The sequence below is a fragment of the Podarcis erhardii genome, assembly GCF_964252035.2.
Source record: "Podarcis erhardii genome assembly, chromosome: 14".
In the NCBI taxonomy this organism is placed as follows: Eukaryota; Metazoa; Chordata; class Lepidosauria; order Squamata; family Lacertidae; genus Podarcis; species Podarcis erhardii.
In genome coordinates this window covers 18732128-18755836 of record NC_138503.1, presented here as the reverse complement: position 1 = coordinate 18755836, position 23709 = coordinate 18732128, and the positions used below count along the sequence as shown (strand labels likewise).

The 23709-nt window shown below is 45.0% G+C and overlaps 1 long non-coding RNA gene across 2 annotated transcripts in view; it reads left to right on the top strand.

The window, feature by feature from the left end:
* The window catches only part of LOC309328927, a 96610-nt gene that overhangs the window by 36055 nt on the left and 36846 nt on the right, over nucleotides 1-23709 (top strand). For both annotated transcript variants that reach the window (XR_014150895.1, XR_014150896.1), the window contains exons 2-3: nucleotides 10093-10177; nucleotides 12162-12535. This is a non-coding gene — a long non-coding RNA (uncharacterized lncRNA). The remainder of the gene's footprint in view (nucleotides 1-10092; nucleotides 10178-12161; nucleotides 12536-23709) is intronic.

Sequence of the window (23709 nt, the reverse complement as noted above, 5' to 3'; positions counted from 1 at the left end):
CGTTTTCAGATTAATTCTGCAAATTTTCCAAAACTCAGATATACGTAACTGAATGTTAAAAGGCACCTACAGTAAATGTGATTGCAGCATGTTAGTGTTGACTTGTGTATATCTGACATTCAGGGCTATACATCTTACTTCTGGGAATTCTCAGAATTCATCTGTGATTATCAGCATTTGCAAGGGAATGTGAATAGGCACTGAATTGTGAAATGCACGGTGTGTATATTGTTATATATTTATATAAAACCAGGGCTGCAAGTTTGGGCTGCTTAATCAATGTGATTAATCAGCCAATGCTGTAATTACAGATCAAAGTTTCTACTTCTCACTCGTCAAGGCTGACGTGAAAGCACAGGCTCTGTGGCTCAGGTTTCTTGAAAGCCAGCCACTGGTGAGTCTGCCCACGCTTTGACCGCCTGCTCCTTAGACCAGATTTGATGAAATAGATACTTCACATTTCCCCTTCCATTTTATGTCCAAACCTGGCAGATAGTTTTCCTGTGAAGGTAAAACACCCGTGTTTTCTTCTGGCAAAAGGCTTCGTGGCAACACTGCAATAGGGAATGCTTTGAATTCTAAAATTCAATGAAAAATAAAATATAAAATGTAAGCAATGGCCATTCCTTCTTAAAAAAAAAAAATCATTGGCGTTTTTGTATCTTAAATTACAATTTTTGTCTTTCCTCTCTGAAGACAGACCCTCCCCTTTGTGGATCCTCAGAAATGTTTCTACACTGAGGATTTGTAGTGTGTTTATTTATGTCATTGGTGAATCAGTTAAAAAATGAGAAAGTAAACCATAGATGGTTTGGATGTCAGGTCCTAGTCAATGAATTGTCATGTGGGACTATGCATGCCCAAGATAGTGACTGTCATCCAAAGAAGTTTTTTTTAGGGTCCTCCCAATAGGATGATTTTTTTTTTTTTTAAAAGAACAGACTCCCATGCCTTATCAAACACTGTTTTTGAAGGTACCCTCATTTTCAAAAGCAGATTGCTGTGTGAGCTCAGAGTTCTCTCTCTCTCCCCCTGCCCCAATTGGGTACACAAAACTGGTTGTGCGATTTGTTAAATTGCAGCTAGCGACTAAAGTTAAAGGTAAAGGTACCCCTGACCTTTAGGTCCAGTCATGGCTGACTCTGGGGTTGTGGCACTCATCTCGCTTTATTGGCCGAGGGAGCCAACGTACAGCTTCCGGGTCATGTGGCCAGCATGACTAAGCCACTTCTGGCGAACCAGAGCAGCGCATGGAAATGCCATTTACCTTCCCGCCGGAGCAGTACCTATTTATCTACTTGCGCTTTTATGTGCTTTCAAACTGCTAGGTGGGCAGGAGCTGGGACTGAGCAATGGGATCTCACCCTGTCGTGGGGATTCGAACCACCGACCTTTTGACCGGCAAGTCCTAGGCTCTGTGGTTTAACCCACAGTGCCACCTGCATCCCACTAGTGACTACAGATGCTTAAATGTCATCCACACTTCAGTGCAGGGGTGGGGAACCAGTGGCCCTCAAGATATTGCTGGACTCCCATTGTCCCTGACAACTCCCATTGTCCCTGATGCTTGGCCTTGTTGGAAAGGCATGGGAGTTGAAGGAAAGGGGAAGAATAAGCCATGGATACAAGATGCTGAAGGAAGGGCAAGCCTGAGTAGAAGTTCAGGGGATTTTGGGATCAGTGGCAGAGTCTGCTTTGAATGCAAAAGGTATCCGGTTCAATCCTCTCGAGGAAGGACTGAGAGAGACCCCTGTATAAAATCCTTCGAAACTGCTGACTGCCAGTGTAGAAAATACTGAGCTAGGAGGACCAATGGACTGAGTTGATGTAAGGCTCTGTTCCTCTGAAGCTCAAGGATTTTGATCTCTGAAAAGTCCTTTGGGAGCTGACCTGATCTGGGCTTCCTGGATTTGTATGAAGTATGGAATGGAATTATCCTTTGGATTTTTGTGACACAGTTCTTGGCTCGGAACATTCCAAAATGGTTTGCAAAGATTTATTTTAGAAATGCATACTTTGTGATAAAATGCCTATGTAAACGCTTGTTTTTAAACACATGTGAATACTTTTTTTGTGGCAATAGGTGGAAGGATTGCAGGCTTTATGGAGAAATGGGACAGGAGGGCATTTGGAATATAGATGTTTGAAATTGACATGGATTGGGAATAGAATGGCCTATCAATCCCCGTTGTAGGCTAGGTAGCTAAAGGTTGCCGCTTCTAACCCCCCCAAGGGTCCTATTGTGCTTTTACGAATTGTGCTTTCCACTGTTGTTGCAGCATTGTACTGTAGTTTGTCCATCTTAAAGAGGGAATAAGGGCAGTGGGGATAGGATGCCGTGTGTCACAAAACTCAATTCCTTTGCTTTAGGCTTCTAATGTGAATAGAAATGCATATAACTTAGATGCCTCACATCCAAATGAATGTACATTGCATTTAGTTTAGAGGTGTACAGAAATGGTGTTGGTCAGGCATAGGCAAACCCAGCCCTCCAGATATTTTGGGACTACAATTCCCATCATCCCTAGCAAACAGAACACCAGTGGTCAGGGATGATGGGAGTTGTAGTCCCAAAACATCTGGAGGGTGAGCTTGCCTATGCCTGGTGTTGGTGATAGGTGTTGCTGGGCACCAGCCAAGGCTCATGGCTTTGAAAGGGGCCAGTGCTGATCTCTAGAACCCCTTACTCTGTTGTTTTTCCTCTTGCTATTGCCTCCTGCTCTGTGGGGTTCAAGGAACCGTAGCCAGCAGCCACTGCTTGCTTACTCACCTGCCCGTTCTCTGGGAGCACTGGTGGGGATTAGGCAGCAACAGCAGAAGGGAGAGGAGTGGATCATATTAAGGACATCCTGTCCAAAGTCTCTCCTCTCCCCAGCTTGGAACACCACAGGCATGAGCCTCACTGGTGTTAGAAATCAGCCAGGGACCAGGCGTGTTTTGTGACTGGAGCAGGTCCAATTGAGACCACTTGGAAATCTATGGTTGCCAGCTTGGTGACTGGAGAAAGCAAAATGTCACTTAGAGGAGGATCTGAAATATTTTCCTCGAAGCTCTCGTTTGTTTTATTCTGGAGTGCTTTATTTGAAGTATTAATGTGTTGTAAACCACTTTGAGCTTTGCTCTTTAAAATACAAAATGGTATAGCAATGAAATTATCATCATCATCATCATCTCCATCGCAAAAAAAGAGACAGCAATAACCTAGGTTTAATGTGCCATTGGCGATTAGATTATATATCTGAGTTTTTAACAATGACCTCACCACCTTGAAAATTCCTAATCCAAGATACACTCACTAGACAATTACTCATCTCTTAGTTAATGGAGGAAAAACTCAGTGGGTCTTTTAAAACTTCTTGGTCAATAGAAGAGCAAGCTGGCAAAAATGCCAGTGAGTTTCTGACTTGTGATGCTGAAATATCATCATTGACCTGACCAAAGAGCTCTGATATTTTTCTTCTTAGAGCTCAGCTCTGTTTCTCCTTTCAGGGAAAGTTTGCCTGCTTCTTATGAGATGTCCTCAGATGGCTTACCCAGTGCAGATTCTTGTGATCGGGGCATACGGTAATATAGGTATAAAGGTTCTGTATAAAGATGGCGCAGACACCTGAATTTGTATGCCATTTTGAAGGGCCCAGTGCATTAGTACAGGGATCCCCAACTTATGTGGGACCAGGGACATATTTGGGGGAAGATAAGAAACCATAAACTACTCATTCCAAGAAGAAAACCTGGTGATGCAGAGAAGTTGTTTCCATTCCAAACCGTTTTTACCCCCACCCAAAAAACAAGTAAAATGTGGATGAGAAAGGAGCAGGCAACCCCCCTCCAACAGCTCCTCAAATGACCAGAAAACCAATTTTCAAAAATTGTGATGGGGAAGGAAGCATGGTGAACCCCATGAGGGATATCTGAGAGTGTTGTGTTGCCCATGGACACCATATTGGGGGTCCCCAGTACTAGGCTATAGATGCTACTGTGGCACTCTTCCTTGATGTATGTTCATGCTCTTATTAATGGGATTGTTTTTGCATATGGTAACAAGAAAATCATGTTGTAGGCTAAAAAAGATTCCTTTTTAAACTGCTGTTCTATATTTCTCTCCCCCTCCCCATTCCCCACCCAGATAGTTGTCAAAGATTTGTTTTTGCTTTCAAAAGCTCTTTGCATCTCTGGCTAAGAGATGTTGAAAGGTGTGTTTTGATGTATACCTACAGATGAAAGATACGCACCATTTTTTGGTAGCAAACTGGACCTTGTGTCTATTTGAATACATATTCAGATCCCCCCCCCCTTTTCTTAGTTATTTATAATGTACTGACATAAATGGATTTTTATTGGCACACGAGTACTTCAGTTGTTGCCGCTGCAAAAATCCAGCTTTTTGAAGTGGGGGAGAAAGTGACTTGAGCCTTCTGTGTTTATGATGACTTCGTAAATCGGGGGTGGGGATGGGGAGCCCCGGAGATGTTGCTGGATTCTCCACCCCTCTTGTAAATCATTTTTATCCAGATATCCTGCTCACCCCTCAACAGTCTCCAGTAGGGCTCTAAATGAATTAAATAGTTTTTTTTTAATTGATCAACTGTTATTTAGCTGTTATTTAGATTTTAAAAAATCTATATGTACCTTTTATGATATATTGACAGCTGGGGTAACTTAATAATTTAACAAACAATGCCTGCCTCTTCATGTAGTAGCTATTATTTTCTTTTTATTGCCCCTCATGCTAACACAGCTGACCCAAAACAGCATTAAAACTTAAACAAGCATGCCCCCATCTTAGTCCCACTGAACAAAAGTTCCCTTGACTGACAAATCGACTTAGGTTTAAGTTGATTGACCTACCAAGTTAAAAGTTTCCAGATAGGGAGTAAATAAGACCCTTGTGAATCCAAATTTCACATGACCTTTGTGGTGTGGGTATTTCAGAGCCCAAAGGAGGCTATCCTCCATATATGGGCACATACCCTTGTTGATATTATCTATGCATGAACATAGAGGTGCGCTCAATGGCACACACCTGCTCAGAAATCAGTTCAATAATTAGGCTGCGCAAGAGAGGCACGCCTTTGTCTGCGATGCTCTGTCTGTGATGCAGGCAATAAACGTCTGTTCTCACCCTGCATTCTGTTAATGAGATAGAGACAGGTAAGCATCACACATCTCAACTTCCTTGCCTTCAGCTACATCAATGAAACAGTGACAAGCTATTAATGGGAGGTGATGGGCCGAGTGCTAATTAGTGCTTCTCCTTCTCTCTTTCCCCTCCACCCAACTTTTACTAACCCTGTGCACTGAGATCTTTCTCACAGTCTTTACCTTAAGCTTACTGTCCTTTGTTTTCAAGTAGTTCATATAAAACAGATGAGCAGAGGGATTTTTTTGGGCGTGGGAGGGTGTGTCTGAATGGTATATCACCGTGCAAACCTATATGTGCTTATTCAGAGGTAAATCCCAATGAGTTCAATAGGACTGAAAGCTCTGTTAAGTGCGTATAGCAACTGTCAACATCCAGGTGCTCTCCAGATGTTGGACTACATTTCCCATCATCCTTGACCTTTGACCCTGCTGACTCGGGCTGTAGTCCAAAACAGCTGGAGGTTGGAAGAAGACCAGTAATGCAAAACAAGGAGCCATCTTATACCAGGTCAGCCTAGTTGTCCATCTAGGTCTAGTCGTTGATAGACCCTCTTCTCAATGAATTCATTCATTCTTTGTTAAAAATGCTAACTAGTAGAGGCTGCTACTTCTTTTATGGTTGTGAGTTCAATGGCTTTGTGTCCCATTCTGGGGGATGCAGTTTAAGGAGGATGCAGACAAGCTGATATGGGTTCAGAGGAGGGCAGTGAAGATGGCCAGGAGCATGGAAAAGAAGTCATGGGATGAAAGGCTGAAAAACTGAACATGCTTACTCTGACGAAGAGAAGACTGGAGGGACATTTCTTAACTCAGGGATGGGGAACCTCAGGCCTGGGGGCCACTCTCTATCTGGCCCTTGAGACTCTCCCCAAACCATGCACCCTTTTATCCCAAGGCCACTCCCCTCACCAGCTCTGCTTTGCACCCTCCTTGAGTGTTTTTGCATGGAGGGGGCATGTCCTTGGACTCTGATAATGTTTCTTGCTTGCCTAGGTGAAGGTTAGAGTGAGTGTGTGGGCTGAGTCAATTAGCATTTTTTGCTCCACCCAGTTTTCCTCCTGGCCCCACCTACCACTGGCATGTGGTCCCTGAAGGGTTACCTGGAAGGGAATGCGGCCCTTGAGCTGAAGCACTTTCCCACCTGTCTTAACTGTATAAGCAGTTTGACAATGGGACTGATGACCTAGGGAGGTCGTAGGGTCTCCCTCCCTGGGTGCTTTCAACCAGAATCTGGACACCCACCCGTTGTGGGTGCGCAAGCTCTTGATTTCCTGTATCAAGCAAGGGGTTAGTTAGATGGAATTGCATACAAGGCCCTCTCCAACTCTAGGAGTCTGCGTCTTACTTCCCTGCAGCAGTGGTAGGGAACCAGTGGTCCTCCTGCCATTCTTGGGCTCCAACTTCCATCAGCACCAGCCATCAAGATCAGGGATGTTAGGAGGTGTATACCAACATCATCTGAAGGGCCACAGATTCTCTATCACTGGTCTACACTGACTGGATTTGCCAGTCTAGGTTCACCCCCCGGCATCAAATGTTGTGTTGTCGTTTATAATGGTGGTATTTAAAATTCTTAAGACACTGTGATATATCTGATAAGCGGTGGTATGTTCACACACACACACTTTAAATCAGAAACATGTATTTCTATAGGGCTTGTTTTACTATGAATAGGGTTTCAAATTTGATTGTTGATGTCCATCCAGCAGTGCAGACAGAGCATTTTTAGACTCTAGGCTTGGTCATCGTTTGTTTCTTCCCCTTACAGAGTAATGTGTTTTACTTGCTCGCTTCAAAATGTGGCAAGCCAGCCCAGCTACTTTTTGGGGCCTTTCTGCTTATTCCACTTTTGGGGGGCCACCTGTGCCCAAAGTCCTGCCCTGATGGCAGCAGTGTGCCTACCCCCTCACAGAAATGAAGTTTGCAGGGTTCCTTGTATGAGAGGAATTAAACCAGATGATATGGAAATGCCCCTTTGTTCTGTGATGCACTTTACAGGCAGTTACAGTTGTGTTTGCTGTGAGCAGAGGGCATTTCCCTGCAGCAAGCTCATTGGCGTCGCACGGTCAGGTGTGCGTCCTTAAACACCCATGTGGAGAGCCACAACCCTGTGGGACCTTCCGAAGTTCATGGACGTTTTAAGGATACACACCCAACCATTCATGCTTTCGTTGCAGCAAATGCCAACGCATTCATCAGGGCAAGCGCAGACATGGATCATTGCTAGGGACTTGGGGCATCTGAAAGAGTAGCCAGCCAAGGTATTGCATAGTGACCGATTCATCTCCATGACTGAATGGCTGTTGTCTAGTCCCTCTCTTCTTCTTTGTCCATCTCTCTCTCTCTCCCCTCCCTCCCTTGCACCCCGTTTTTTGTGCTTGCTTTGGCAGAGGGGTTGCCTTGCTAGCTCTTCAAATGCAAACAGTTATTTTGTTTGTTTTTCAGACAGTGGTGGTGCTTTGTAGGCACACGGAATGGAGCGAGGCGGGTGGGCAAAGGGTGGCCGGGGGGGGGGGGATACGAGAGAAGGACTCATTCACATTAGCGGAGTTCTTATTAAAGCCGGGTGCGCAATGGCCAGTTGCTCGCCACAAAACCATATGCTGCTTCCCAGACATAAATCCCATGCAGGAACAAAGCCTTCTGTACCTTGGGCCACAGTTTGTTCTCCCTCCCTCCCCACTCTCTCATGCCGGAGGTTTCCTAGTGCCAGGGAGATATGATAATTCTCATGGAGAGAGAGGGAGGGAGAGAGAGGGAGGCAGGATAAAAATGCCTTTGCTCTTTGTGTCTGTTTAATTCAATGCGAATCCCCAGCCCTGGACATCATGAATGGTGGCTTTGTATTGGCCTTTCCTAAGCCTCAACCGCCAAGTCTCCCTCCCTCCCTGGCCTCCCCCTTGTTTCCCACCATTGGATGCCGATTAACAAACTAAATTATTTTCCCTCCCTAATGATGTTTTCCCACTTTGCACATGGGGTGGATGGATCTGGTGGGGGAAGGAAAAGCTTCTTGCAAAAGGAGATGCTAACCCAGCCAGAGAAAAGGAGCTGGGAAAGGAAGGAGCAGGATTAAAGAGCTTGTGTGTGTGTGTGTGTGTGTGTGTGTGTGTGTGGTGGAAAACATGCTTAATGGTGAGGAGTTTTGTTTTGTTTTTTGCTTTTTCTAGCGTTCCTTCTAATTACATGAAGCAAAATGGGGGTACACTGGCCTGGTTTGCAAGGCACCCTGAGCCAAACCTTGACTTAGCGACACCAATGCTGAGCTAAACCAAAGTCAAGCTGGTGTTTCTTGAGCCAGCATCAAACATTGGTTACAGCTTGCAGTAAGCAAGGGTTGCCACACTTTCAAAGAGTCAAAACAAAAGTTGTTGAGCCTTTTTGGGGACAAAGTTGTTCAGCTTTTTTGGGGGGAATTTGCCAACAACATACACCCAACATTTTCAAGACATTTCCAGTGACTTTCAGAAATTCTGCCCGGACGCTGTTTCCGACAGACGATTCCCAGATATGTCTGGGGAATTCCAGTTGCGTGGCAGCCCTACAAGGAGAGAGCTTAACTGTGATTCCTGGTTTGGACTTTGGATTGATGGGAGCACAAAGGTCTGGTGAGGAACAAAGGAGCTGCAAGTTCTTCCCTGGAAACTGACACGATATCGCTGAGCCACAGTTTAGCATGCTGTGTGAACCAGTTCACTGTTGCGATGTACTGGTGAGGAGTCTATGGCTTAAACTTTAGCTCAGCCCATAAGTTCAGCTCATTGCATGGCCTTAGGCAAGCTAACATGTTTTCAGCCTCTCCTCCCCCCCCCCCCATTTCAGGATGACACCACCCTACAGGGCTGTTGTAAAGGGACTTTAATCTGAGCTTTACTTCGTAGTTCTGTTAGCTTGGTTTATTCCATTTGTTCATTGCTTCACACAGCTTAAAAAGTGATTTATAAGGACATTATAAGGATGACAGAAGCCTTAGCATATGGATTTGTTTTTTATGTTACCTTTTTTGTATTTGATGTGATCTGTTTTGTTGGTTTTTTTGTTCTCTTTGTGGTGAAGGGACTTAATATGTAAAAGAAGAAAGATTAAAAAGACAAAAATAAAGAGTGCTTCACGACTGAGTGGAGATTCATACCGTGGTCTCCCAGCACTCTAAACATTGTGCCACGCTGGCATTAAGGGACATGCTAGATACTATAATTTCACCTGTGTGGGTGATTGTATTTTTGTTTTTTAAGTGTTCCCCTGTGGAAAGGAAAACCTCCCTGTATTTAATAGACTAGAATATGGTACACCAGAAAACGTGAGACCAACTGGTTACAATGTCCAATGGTAGAGAGAGTCATATTCCCACCTGTGGTCTGAAATGGCACCGTTTGGAATTCTGCCACCTCATATTGCTTAATGCATAGATAAACTCATGGGTCCTATCTCTACAACTGACAGTATGAAATAGTAATAATCTGAGTGGTTTGTTGTTGTTGGTTTTTTTGGGGGGGAGGTGTCATCGCAGACTGTAATACTTCAGACTGCAATGTGAATATATCCAATGCACATTGCATATTGGATAATAAAATACCATGTTAGGGAGAAGGTTGGGTGGATTATGCTCACTTTCTGCAAGCACAGAGTTTTGTTTTTGTGGGAAAGCAATCAAATGTCCGACATCTCCCATTCCATCTTGAACCCACACACCTACAGCTTAAAGTGGTGTAGTTCGGCAATGACTTTACCACTTGATTCTGTCAAATGAGTATAAACTGGAAACCAGCCTACCAAGCGGAGTCCTCAAATTCCTTATTTTAAGGCCTGCATAGATCATCCGAAAACTAAATTCTCTTTCGGCGTCCATTTTTCTGTGAATGACAAGCAGTAATTACTTGACATCCATCCAGACGTGTGGGAGCCTTTCTCTAATTGAGATGAATTTTCTTCTTCTTCTTCCTTAATCAGACGTGACTGAGAGTTCATGACTTGGGATGCGGTGACACAAAGAGAGAAGACATCTCTCTCTCTCTCTCTCTCTCAGCTTGGAGAGGTGAGTCAATGGATTTGGACACAGAAGGCAGAGGGGCTGGGTGGGTTTTTACTTTCTAATCATGCACATTCTATGTATGGGAGTATCTACTCCAGAAAACCAGAACCAATCATATTGGTTGCTTTGGGTGCTCCTATGTAAAAGACATAAGACGAAAATATATTAGTGGGAAGAGAGTCAGTTTGACATAGTGGTTAGAGTGTTGGATGGACTGGGGAGATTCAGGTTCAAGACTCAAAACCATACATTTAAAGCACATAGGTAAAGGGACCCCTGACCATTAGGTCCAGTCATGGCCGACTGTAGGGTTGCGGTGCACATCTTGCTTTATTGGCCGAGGGAGCCGGTGTACAGCTTCTGGGTCATGTGGCCAGCATGACTAAGCCACTTCTGGCGAACCAGAGCAGCGCACGGAAACACCATTTACCTCCCCACCGGAGTGGTACCTATTTATCTACTTGCACTTTGACATGCTTTTGAACTGCTAGGTTGGCAGGAGCAGGGACTGAGCAACGGGAGCTCACCCCGTTGCAGGGATTCAAACCACCAACCTTCTGATTGACAAGTCCTAGGCTCTGTGGTTTATTCCCCCAAATAATCCCGGAGCTGTAGTTTGTTAGGGATTCAGATAGTCCAATGTTATCTACCCCAGGTATGAGGAACCTTAGGCCTATGAGTCAAGCTTAGCCCTCCAGGCCTCTCTGTCTGGACTGCCATGTTCGACACCTGAGGTTTCCCATTGCTGGAGTAGATAGTACTAAAGCAGTTTCACGTATTCACATATCCTGGAGGTAGAGTGAGGGAGAACAGACTTATATTATGATCTACCACTACTGTTACTTTCTCATCTTCACTCCCTTCCCCAGGGAAACTTGGGTTGAGTCAGGATGACAAACACACTTCCTAGAACATCCATGAGTTTGGTTATTGTGGTCCTTCCCTCCCCTCCAAAAAGTTAGCTACTGCCCACCACCATATCAACAGTGCGGTAGGAATTGGTCCTGTGATCCAGCAAGATCAAGAGTGGGAGGGCAGGTATCTGAATCACATTGAATTCAGAAAGGTAGCAAAGGTTAATTCACACCCAATTAGTGAGTTGCAAATGGCTAGGAACAAAGTACCAATTATCCTGGTAGCAGATGTGTTCATGCATCAGCTCATAGGTGGTGGCAGACTTACAGCCTCAGGGGTGTGACCAAGTGCCTTTTTTATTCAAGGATGAGCAAAGTGTACGACCTGTTCTGGCCATGTTGGGTGTTTGAATAAGAGTGAAGGGGAACTGACCCAGAACAAAGAGTGTGTAAGGTCTCTGTATTTAGGCAGTAGAGAGCAGGTTTGGGGGCAGGTTTTGTGAAGGGCACCTGCTTTACATGCAAAAAATCTGAGGCTCAATCCCTGGCATCTCAGGGGGAGGGGAGGGGCCCAGGAAGGATCCCTGCCTCAGACCCTACAGAGCCATTGCCAGTCTAAAACTGGGCAATATGGTCTAGCAGTTTGACTCTGTATAAGGCAACTTCCTAGGTGTCTGTGTTCAACCTCCAGAATTGGGTACTTCAGGACCTGGGAGAGCTCCCCTGGATGAACTGAAGTTGTTCTGACACATTCCAAAGACTAACCCTTATATTTGAAAGCTGGCCTGCTAACTGCCAGAATCATACCATATATATGTAAGGCAAATGTCATTTTTACCAGGTAGGACTCACATTACTTCTGCGCTGCTGTGGTGCAGATATTGCCAGTGAGGAGAGGGAAACGATCTCATCCTTTTGCCCTCACACAAGAAATTCTGGCTCCATCTTTTATTGTGCGTTAAGGCCCCAAAAGCTGAGTGCTTGTGTCTGTGAGTACAGTGTGAGAGTGTACAGTGATATATCAGTTCACAGGGATTATCTGTGTTTTTGTCTTCCTGTGTGTAACCATGGCATTATGCCCATGTACCGTACTCTGTGAGTAATGACGCTGTGCCTTATTGTCTCCCGCGCAGAGGCTGTGCGACATTCTGCTGCCGAGATAAGGAACTTCCAATTTGGCACGAGCTGCAAACGGCGATGAAGATGGAAGGCCACTGCGTGCATCTCTGGCTTTTAATTCCCCCTGCCCTACTTCCTCCTCCTTAGTCCTGCTCTCCCCTCCCTCAAAGCCCATCCGTGCTGTGTGCGGTGCCCTCAAAGAACAAATAGGAGGAGGCTGTGTGTGTGTGTCTGTGTTTGTGTATGAAAGAAGGGCAGCCCCTCTCCCTGAGAAGAGACCCTCTCAACAACTCCAGGCCACCCTGCCGCAGCTTATAGGTTCTCGGTGCCAGGAAGCCATTTTGATGGAGTCAAATGCCGTTTTGTAAGATGGCCGCATTGACGTGAGGTAGGTTGCACAGCTGCTGAATCGTTACCGTAATGCCGAAGCCTGCCCTCTCCTCCCTTTTGATCTCGCTAATTAATTAACCCACAACGGCAGAACAGTAGGTCAAGCTGGCACATCCCCATTTCTGTCTGTGCCACCTCCTTCCTCAGGCAGAAAAATCCTTGCCCTCCCGCACGAATAATTGAACTAATGGACTTTTCCCGCTTACCCTTCCTCATATATATATTTTTTGGGGGTATGTGTTTATGCCTGTCTGCTGCCCATCCTGTTATCCAAATGAGGGTAGAGGTGCAGGGAGGGAGGAAAGAAATTGGTGCATAGGATGCAGTGGGGAAGAAAGGAATGCTTTTATTTCTTTGCATGCATGCAAAAAAAAATACTTAGTGATTTTTAAATGGAGGGGGGTCAGTGGGAGTGACACCCCCCCCCCGGTATAAAACCCATCAGGGAAATGACAGGATGAGCTAGTTTTGCTTTTGGTACTGTAATAGCAAACTGTAATGTCTGTTATTCCAATACTGTATGTATACGCATAAACACACATGCTCAGTCTCTGTATATTCAAATATGTTACCATATTCAAATATATATGTAAGTAATTTGACATCGTACAAAGGATAGAAATCCACCTGTTCCTTTGTTTTGACTTTTTATGACTGCCTGGCCTGTTAATGCTTTATTTTATTTTACTTATCTATTTATCTATCACCTCCATCCCACCTTTCTTCATATTAAAGACTCAGTGCAGCAGGATAGAATACCTCACCCCACCATACAATATTATCAAGTCAAACAATGCAGAATCAAGCCAATCCTATAGGTCGTTACTGCAGTAGACCGCTTCCAGTTGTGTGTGTATGTGGTTTTGTTTGTGTATGAATGAGTGAATGTGATCAGGGGTTGTATTCAAATTAGGAGAGTGTTCTGTCAGATTTCTCCTTGGTGCGACGGAACGTTCTCTCTTTCTCTCCCCCCCCCCCCAGTGTTCCCTAAATATCTTCTGGGTTTCCCCCCAATGCTCCAGTGGAGGATGGCATGGGGTACACATAGGGAAAGAGGGGAAGATCCCCTTGTGCTAGTATAAGAATTTAGTACGATGCCATCCACATTATTTATATATGTATACATAAGTGTTAAAAGGCGTAATATACATTTGTTTCTCCTAAAGAGGATCAATTTGGACATTTCCCTGATGCCAAGGGGTAATCTGTTTATTCTTAATTCTACTTTCCATGTAGCAACTCTGCAAAAAATACAACACAGGAACTCCACGCCCATTTCAGAAGTAGTCCCCAAATAGCACTAACTGAAATACATGCCAGTAGTCTAAGGAGGGGCACTGCCGCGTTCACAACCCGAAGTTTACGTATCCAAAGGGATACGTAAGCAGAGGTACGACTGTGTGTGTGTGTGTGTGTGTGTGTGTGTGTAGAGAGAGAGAGAGAGAGAGAGAGAGAGAGAGAAATGTGAGTGTGCACGTATTAGGCATAGCTAGTTTCTCCATTCTCTTAAAAGAGAATTTCTCATTTGACCATAGCACTTGGCAGGTGCAATCTGAAACAATGCTCTGGCAATTTTGTAATTTCTGCTGCAAAGCCAAAATAAAATGTAAACAGTGCATGAGTTAAAAATAGTTAAATGCCGCCTTGTGCAAATATACATTTTGGAGGCAGACTTGCAGTTTAGGGGGGGCAGGGGTGGGGCTGAAGGGGCATTGTGCCCCCCCCCGAGTTTCAGAGCATATGCAAATAATCTTTTGGAGAGCTTGCTTTTCTGATTAGCTCTCTGGCCTGTTGCAGATGTAAACTTGCCAGCTTTGTAAACCTTGGTTTATGAAGCCAGGAATGAGCATTTAGAACAATTCACTGAATGAATATTGTTTTAAACAATTAAATAGGCCCTTGTCCTAAATGCTTACACCACAGTCATGTATCCTTTTGGATTTTAACTTCAGCTTGTGGGCACCAGGGAGGACTCTGTGGGTGCATCTGCACTCTCAAGCACCCCTGTTTTATGGCATTGGGCCTGTGGGAGCATCTCTGCGCTAGCTTTTTGGCTGAGAGAGGTGGCATCTGTCCACCCCCCACAGTTCCTTCTGGGACCAAAGGCGAGAGCGCTCCCTCCCTCCCACTGCCTCAAAGCTGCTGTAAGGGCTTTTCTGATCTCATGCTGTCAGCTGATGGTGACAACACACATGAACAATTTTGGGTCACAGTACTATAGAAATAGGGACACGGGTGACGCTGTGGGCTAAACCACAGAGCCTAGGACTCGCCGATCAGAAGGTCAGTGGTTCGAATCCCTGTGACGGGGTGAGCTCCCATTGCTTGGTCCCTGCTCCTGCTGCCCTAGCAGTTTGAAAGCACATCAAAGTGCAAGTAGATAAATAGGTACTACTCCGGCGGGAAGGTAAACGGTGTTTCCGTGTGCTGCTCTGGTTCGCCAGAAGCGGCTTAGTCATGCTGGCCACATGACCTGGAAGCTGTACACCGGCTCCCTCGGTCAATAAAGTGAGATGAGCGCCACAACCGCAGAGTCGGTCACGACTGGATCTAATGGTCAGTGGTCCCTTTACCTTTACATTACTATAGAAATGCGCCTAACATTGAGTCAGATCATTGGTCCATCGTGTATTTCCTACACTGCCCAGCAATTATTCTCTTGGGTTTAAATGGGATATCTGTAGCCTTATCTGGAGATGTTGAGGACTGAGCCTGGCAACTTCAGTGTGGGAAAGCAGATTCTCTGCTGCTGAGCTATGGCCTTTTCCTAATTTGCAGGGTGAGGTGCATCAGGTTCTAAATGAAGATATTTTTGTATTGCATGGGGAAGTTTGTCCAGATGTCTGTGGGGACCCCCTCTGGCACACCCTCTCTTCCAGTTTGAGTGCTCCACATGTCCACAACACAAGCACACACTTCATATTAACGGGAAAATGATGATATCCTTAACCTTAGAGCTAGTGGGATGGGAGAACTTGTGGCCTTCCAAATGTTGTTGAGCTCCAACTCGTATCGGCCCTGCCAAATATGGCCAGCGATAAGGAAGGATGGGAATTGTGGTTCAGCAATAACTAGGGGGCCACAGGTTCCCCATCCCTGTTTTAGGTAAAGGTAAAGGGACCCCTGACCATTAGGTCCAGTCATGACTGACTCTAGGGTTGTGGCGCTCATCTCGCTTTATTGGCTGAGGTAGCCGGCGTACAGCTTCTGGGTCATGTGGCCAGCATGACTAAGCCGCTTCTGGTGAACCAGAGCAGCGCATGGAAACGCCATTTACCTTCCCACCAGAGCAGTACCTATTTATCTATTTGCACTGGCGTGCTTTCAAACTGCTAGGTTGGCAGGAGCAGGGACCGAGCAATGGAAGCTCACCCCGTCGTGGGGATTTGAAGCGCCGACCTTCTGATAGGCAATTCCTAGGCTCTGTGGTTTAACCCACAGTGCCACCCGCGTCCCCTATCCCTGTTTTAGATGTCTTTAAAAGAAGTGGGTGAAACTCAGCAAGTTAAAGGATCACCTACACAGGGCCAAATCGACTTTCTGTGCAAGAAATAGGATGCAGACCATGACAGATTTTTTTAGAAAGTTTTTTTTTTTAAAGAAAAAAATCATTTTCCCATCAGTGCATCATACGGTTACATCCTGATCCCGCAAAAGAAACAGGCTTCCATGTGCAGATCAATATTTTAGATTCTCTTTCTCCCACACTTGCAGTTGGTGTAGACAGTGCCGTTTGATGTAGTGTTTGAAGACATTTCCGTATTCAGACCCACCTCTCCCCTTGTCAAGCTATTGAGAAAGCTCTTAATTTCATTGTGAGATTCTGGTTCCTGAGTGACCTGATAAGGCCTGCATATCTGGGAGACATTGTGGCAATTTAGCTCTATATTAATAGCAATGGTTCCCTAGTACCTTCTGGATTTTGGACGCTGTAGAGGAATTTCACATTTGCACCACAGGAAGTTACTGGTGTGCTCACATCTATTTCCTGTCAAGCTGCTTGCCTCTTGTCATCTTCATTTAAAAGCCTGCTCTTCTTGGTTGTGTATAGTTGACCATGTAATGATTAAGAACGTAAGTTAGATCCTGCTGGGTCAGTCCAATGGCCCATCTAGTCTTGTATACTTTTCTCTCAGTGGCCAGTCAGAGGCCTGCAGGAAACCCTCAAGCAGGGTCTGAACACCACAGTATTCTCCTCCCCTATGGTTTCCAAATGTAGAGATAAAGGTAAAGGGACCCCTGACCATTAGGTCCATTCATGGCTGAGACTGGGGTTACGGCGCTCATCTCGCTTTATTGGCCGAGGGAGCCAGCATACATTTGGCGAGCATGACTAAGCCTCTTCTGGCGAACCAGAGCAGCGCACGGAAACACCATTTACCTTCCCGCCGGAGTGGTACCTATTTATCTACTTGCACTTTGACGTGCTTTCGAACTGCGTAGAGGTACAGCATAACTATTTGTCATTGATAGCCTTCTCCTCATGAACTGGTCTCATCCTCTTTTGAAGCTCCTGTAGGAACAAGTTCCATAGTTTAACTATGCACTGCACGAAGAGGTGCTTTCTTTTACCTTTCCAGAATCTTCCAACATTCAGTTTCATTGGATGTGCACATGTTCTAGTCTCATGAGAGAGGGAGAAATCTTTTCTCTATCCACTTCTTCCACGCCATGTATAATCTTATAAATATCTATCATGTCCTGTCTTACTTGCCTTTTCTCTATACAGTGGTACCTCAGGTTAAATACTTAATTCGTTCCGGAGGTCCGTACTTAACCTGAAACTGTTCTTAACCTGAAGCACCATTTTAGCTAATGGGGCCTCCTGCTGCTGCTGTGCTGCCGGAGCCCAATTTCTGTTCTTATCCTGAAGCAAAGTTCTTAATCTGAAGCACTATTTCTGGGTTAGCGGAGTCTGTAACCTGAAGCGTATGTAACCCGAGGTATCACTGTACTAAAACGCTCCAAATGTTGTAACTTTTCCTCAGAGGGGAGTCGCTTGATGATTTCGGTTACCCTTTTCTGAACATTTCCCAACTCCTGTTACCCCTTTTGAGGTGAGGGTTGTGGAAAAAAGGGCTGCCTCTATGGGGACACGGGTGGCGCTGTGGGTAAAACCTCAGCGCCTAGGACTTGCCGATCGCATGGTCGGCGGTTCGAATCCCCGCGGCGGGGTGAGCTCCCGTCGTTCGGTCCCAGCTCCTGCCCACCTAGCAGTTCGAAAGCACCCTTAAGTGCAAGTAGATAAATAGGTACCGCTTCATAGCGGGAAGGTAAACGGCGTTTCCGTGTGCTGCTCTGGTGCCAGTTCGCCGGAGCAGCTTCGTCACGCTGGCCACGTGACCCGGAAGTGTCTGCGGACAGCGCTGGCTCCCGACCTATAGAGTGAGATGAGCGCACAACCCTAGAGTCTGTCAAGACTGGCCCGTACGGGCAGGGGTACCTTTACCTTTACCTATGGTTTTGAGCCTCTGTTTAGGACCTGACCATCACACCTAAACAGAGAATCTGGCCACCTCTGATGAAATCCCTTTTGGACACTGACTGATTCCCGAACTGAAGCCATGGAATAGCATCTTTGTTTTGGGACATCCATTGCTAGTCCTACACAGTGCAGGCCTATCAAAGTTGATTTACATGACTAACTCAGGTTCACTTCAGTAGGCCTACTCTTGAGTAGAACTTGGTTGGATGCAACCCATGATGTCTCAGGAAAGAAGCTGGGATTCCCCCCTCCCTGCATGCACTTCTGGCATATGACAAACAAATAAACAAAACTAACAATAAACATGAATGCCTTTGCTAAAGCTAGTACAGGTGCACCTTGGTTCTCGAACACAATCTGTTCCAGAAGTCCATTTGACTTCTGAAACATTCAAAAACCAAGACACGGCTTCTGATTGGCTGCAGGAGCTTCCTGCACTCAAGCGGAAGCCGCATCGGACGTTCAGCTTCCGAAAAATGTCAGGAAACCAGAACACTTACTTTTGGGTTTGCGGCATTCGGGAGCCGATTTGTTCGTCAGCTAAGCCGTTCAAGAACCAAGGTTCCACTGTATCCCCAAACCTTACCTAGGGTTTAAATGCATTTAAACACGTGCCACATATAGTCTTAACTAGAGTTGGCAGTATTGGGGAGCTGGTAATTGGTAATGGAAGCTTTCAGGATTTAATTTTACTCTTACGTGCCTCTTTACAAAGTCATCTGTATTTGTGATGATGGGCTCCATAAATCTCAACTGTCTGTCTCCCTTCCCTTCTTCGTCTGTCTGTCTTACCATGTTCTATCCATCTCTGCCCTTCCATCTGTTTCTTGAGATGTGCCCTGGACTGAAAAAGCATGTTAACAGTGTTCATGGGGGGGTAGTGGGTGGGTGGGAATTTGTCTGGCTGGTATCATAAATGTGCCAATGGGGGAAGCACTGGGTCAGAAGCCAGAAGTGGCCAGATGGTGTTCCAGCTTTCCCAAATCCTTGTCTTGGGGCTCCTCCCCTCTTGAAAATGGTCAGACTCCTCGCTGCTATGAGTCTTCCTGATCCTACCTAATCTCTCTTGGATTGGATAGAAATATGCCCTTCCAAGCAGAAACCGACACAGCCTCCCTTGTGTCCATGATCTGAATATGAAGGCTCAGATCTCTAAGCCATGGAAGGGATTGTGGATGCAAATTCAGTCCTTGCATCCTAGCGCCGTAAAATTGGAAATGCAATTTTACTGGAGAGCCAGTATACATGTAATGAAGAGAGACGGGGAAAATGTAGGTTCATAGCTGGGTGGGGATTCGGTTCCAACTGGGAAGCCTAATTTATTTATTTATGCATATTTAAATAATTTATATTACTGCCCTTTGCACAGGCCACAGGATGGTTTGCAATAATAACCTACCTCACAGGGCTAATGTAAGAACAAAATGGGGGATGACGACACCCCTGTATACTGCTCTGAGCTTCTGGGGTGCTGGGGGATGCAGAGATACAGACAGGGAAAGTGCTATTGATGATGGCTACTAACCTTGATAAGGGACATGGGTGGTGCTGTGGGTTAAACCACAGAGCCTAGGACTTGCCGATCAGAAGGTCGGCGGTTCGAATCCCTATGACGGGGTGAGCTCCCGTTGCTCAGTCCCTGCTCCAGCCAACCTAGCAGTTCAAAAGCACATCAAAGTGCAAGTAGATAAATAGGTCCCGCTCCAGCAGGAAGGTAAATGGCATTTCCATGTGCTGCTCTGGTTCACCAGAAGCGGCTTAGCCATGTTGGTCACATGACCCGGAAGCTGTACGCCGGCTCCCTCGGCCAATAAAGCGAGATGAGCACCGCAACCCCAGAGTCGGTCACGACTGGACCTAATGGTCAGGGGTCCCTTTACCTTTTACTAACCTTGATAGCTTGATTGGCCTCCACAATTGGTAGCAGCAATGCTTCTGAATGCCAGTTGCTGGAAACCACAGGACAGGAAACTGTTCTTGTGCTCTAATTCCTCTTACTGTTTTCCCACACACATTTGGTCAGTCACAATGGGAACAGCATGCTGACCCTAGATGGGCCATTGATCTGACCCGCGGGGCTCTTCTTATGACCTCATGAAAACTGCACAGGTGTAAGATTCATTGTAACCCTGCCCTGGGATTGAAATAGAAGGCAGGAGAATGTTTTGTGAATTTTGCAAAAGCGAAAGTTGCAATTCCAGAAAGAGGACTCTGTTAGTCTGCTGCAGCAGAAAGTGAAAGAATGGAAGCATAAGGCCTGTATCTAATTAAGTCCTATTCAGAGTAGATGCATTGAAATTAATGAACCTAAGTGAGTAATGTCTAAGTTCAGTAGGTCTACTCTATGTAGGACTAGTGTTTGGTACCACCCTAATATGTTTATTATGCCATAAGCTTTCATGGACTGGAGTCAACTTCAGATGCATGAAATGTTATTCTGAGTTGACAGACACACACACACACACACACACACACACACACACACACACACAGTGGAAGAAAGGAAGTAAGCCTTGAGACTAGAGGGAAATGAAATGAAAATGCCATACTTTTTGTACGTGTATATTGAGTTTTTCCTTGTAAAACCTGTCCAAAGGACCTGAATATCTAGGCAAGTTTGTGGCAAAATTCAAATCCACCAATGCAAATCAAGAACTTGATTTCCTGATGGTTTCACATTGTGTGATTTGCACTAGCCAATTTCTATCTCCCCTTTCCACATATGTTGGTTTTAGTTCTACAGGGTAGTGGAACTGCTGTCCTGTCCTGCTTTGAAGGCTGTGAATCCTAGCTAATGCTTACTTGGGAGTACCTCCCACTGAACTCAACGTGACTTAACTTCTGAGCAGATGTTTACAGGACTGCATAGTAAGAGTACGATTTGGGCGTGAACTCTCTGAAGGGCCTTGGGCAAGCCACAAACTGCAAAACATTTCATGCCTATGACCTCAGTCACCTCTGCAACAATCCTGTGAGGTACGCCAGTATTATCCCCACATACATTTGTGTGCTTGCGTGTGCTGAGTGATTAGGGACTTTCTAAGGCCACCAAATGAGTCTTATGACCAAGCTGACCTTTTGAATTGGTGTGGCTTGTACTTTTACTTGCTATATGCTATTTTAGACTCCTTGGATTAAAAGAATCAGGAATTCCTTCTGCCCAACAGCTCATAGGGGCTGGGTGTGTGTGCTGAGTATGTTTAAAAAAACATTTTTAAAAAACCAGCAATTCGTACTGTAGTACATGAAGTAAAGAGCATCCATTGATGAATGTGTCTAAATATACATGTCTAAATATATCACCACTAGTGGACATTGTGCTTTACACAGTGACATATTAAGATCAGGCAGGCACCTTCATGGTACTCTTTTCAGCATTTTCAGCAAAAAAAATAAAAAATAAAAAATAAAAAAAATGTTTAGACGAGCCTACCCAAATATTTAGAATGTTGACGTGTGTTTTAATGTGTTTTCAGTGTATTGTTGATTTTAATTTTTTGAACGTTTTAAATTGCTGTAAATTATTTTATTGATAATTTTATTGTTTTGTAAACCACTTTGATGGGTTGTTTTTTTCAAGCAAGTGTATACCGTATTTTTCTGTGTATAAGACGCCCCCACGTATAACACGACCCCCTTTTTTTAGCCCCAAATTAAGAAATAAATTTATTTATATATTTAATCGCAACATTCCATGTATAAGATGTTAAACTTTAAAAAATTGGGGGGGGGATATAATCGTATACACTGAAAAATACATTAAATAAATAGGCACCTTCCATGGAGCTCACACTCTAAAACAGCCTTCACCAACCAGATATGTTGGACTACAATTCCTATAAGCTGTCCAACACATCTGGAAGGTACCAAGGTGGACTGGGAAGTCTTAGGGCAACAAAGGATGGATGGCAGTAAGTGTCCTTTTTATATATATAGATACAATTTCAGCTTCGTTTCAGTTTGGATGAAGACTGTTAAACACAGGGCTGTGATGTGAGAAGGGGGCAACTCTTTAAAATAAGGATGTCTGGCTACCCTAGGCCAGGACTTACCATGGCTTTGTCTGCCTGGCTAAGAAGGTGAAAGTGAACCAAATTCGACAATGTTCTGCTCTCGCTCAGAGGTGGGGGCACGACTTTGGCTCCCTGCCAACTACAGCTTTTGCAGCCTTTTGTTATCTGATGTTTCCAGCGCATGCCTGGCAATCCATTATTTAGGATTTAGGTTACGGGTTTTTTGTGTTGTGTTTTTTTTTTTTGGTGTGTGCACGTTTCTTTGTTCCGTTTTTAAAGGAGGAAGGTTTTCGCTGTGGAATTATGTGGATTTTCTAAGGGTGCTCCGGTGCACGCCCAGGGACACACGCTGTGGCTCTCCATGCATGTGACGAGGGTAAAATGAGAGGTCCGAGCATGAAAGATTAGGCACGCATCTAAGGACCTGCGTGGGAAAGGTGCCAAGAAGCAAATGATCAAAGAGGAACATGTGCATCCTGCAGTAGAATTTGCTGGATGGCCAGATCTGTTGCAATTTATTTCCTTTCTTTCTTTCCCTCCCTCCCTCTGCGTTTGTGTAGGTCCTTGATTGCATGGCCAGCTAAGGGAAGGCTTGCAGTCTGACCTGGTGTAATAAGGAAGCTGGCATAGACAAAGGAAAAACCAGGGGAGGGGGTTACTATATATATAAAATTTGGGTGTGTTATTTTTTAAAAGATAATAGGGAATTTTGGTAGTGTGCAATTTTAATCAAGTGGTGAATTCATTCAAAACCGGTGATGATGAACTGATCCTCTTTTTAAAAATAAAATAAAATAGGGAGCAGCCTTGTGGGCCAAATGGGGAGGCCAGACAGGCCTAATTAAGCCCAGTAAATGGAGGTTTCCAAACACTGGCTACTTTGTCCTCATCATGAGAAGGGCCATAGTTCAGGGGCCATAGCTCAATTGCAGATTTAATATCCTGGGCTCAATCCCTGGTGTTTCCAGGTAGGAATGAGAACCCCAGCCTGGACCTCTAGATTGCCAAACTATATCCTGACCTAGATGAACCAATGATCAGACTCAATTTAAGGCAACTTTCTATGTTCCTATGAACGGAAAAATTGCCTTGGTGAGCCAGATGAAGCCCTATCTAGTGTAGCATCCAGTTATTAACAGGGGTTAACCAGGTGCTTCTAAGTGCTTTGCAACTAGACCATGAAGGTGATAGTCTTTCCTGGTAGCTGGTACTCTGAGGTATACAGTGGTACCTCAGGTTAAGTACTTAATTCATTCCGGAGGTCCGTACTTAATCTGAAACTGTTCTTAACCTGAAGCACCACTTTAGCTAATGGGGCCTCCTACTGCCGCTGCGCCACTGGAGCACGATTTCTGTTCTCATCCTGAAGCAAAGTTCTCAACCTGAAGCACTATTTCTGGGTTAGCAGAGTCTGTAAGCTGAAGCGTATGTAACCTGAAGTGTATGTAACCTGAGGTACCACTGTACTGCCTCTTAATATGGAGGATTAACTATCATAGCCAGTACAATTGCTAGACCTCTGCCCTCCATAAATTCGCTTAACCCCCCTTAAAAAAAAGCCACCCTGAAATAGTGGCAGTGAGTCCCATAGGTTTCTTGTATCTATTGATTTGTATATCCTGCCATTCTAGTTTCCATGCACCACTCAGAGCAGCATTGTGCATCATGCACACA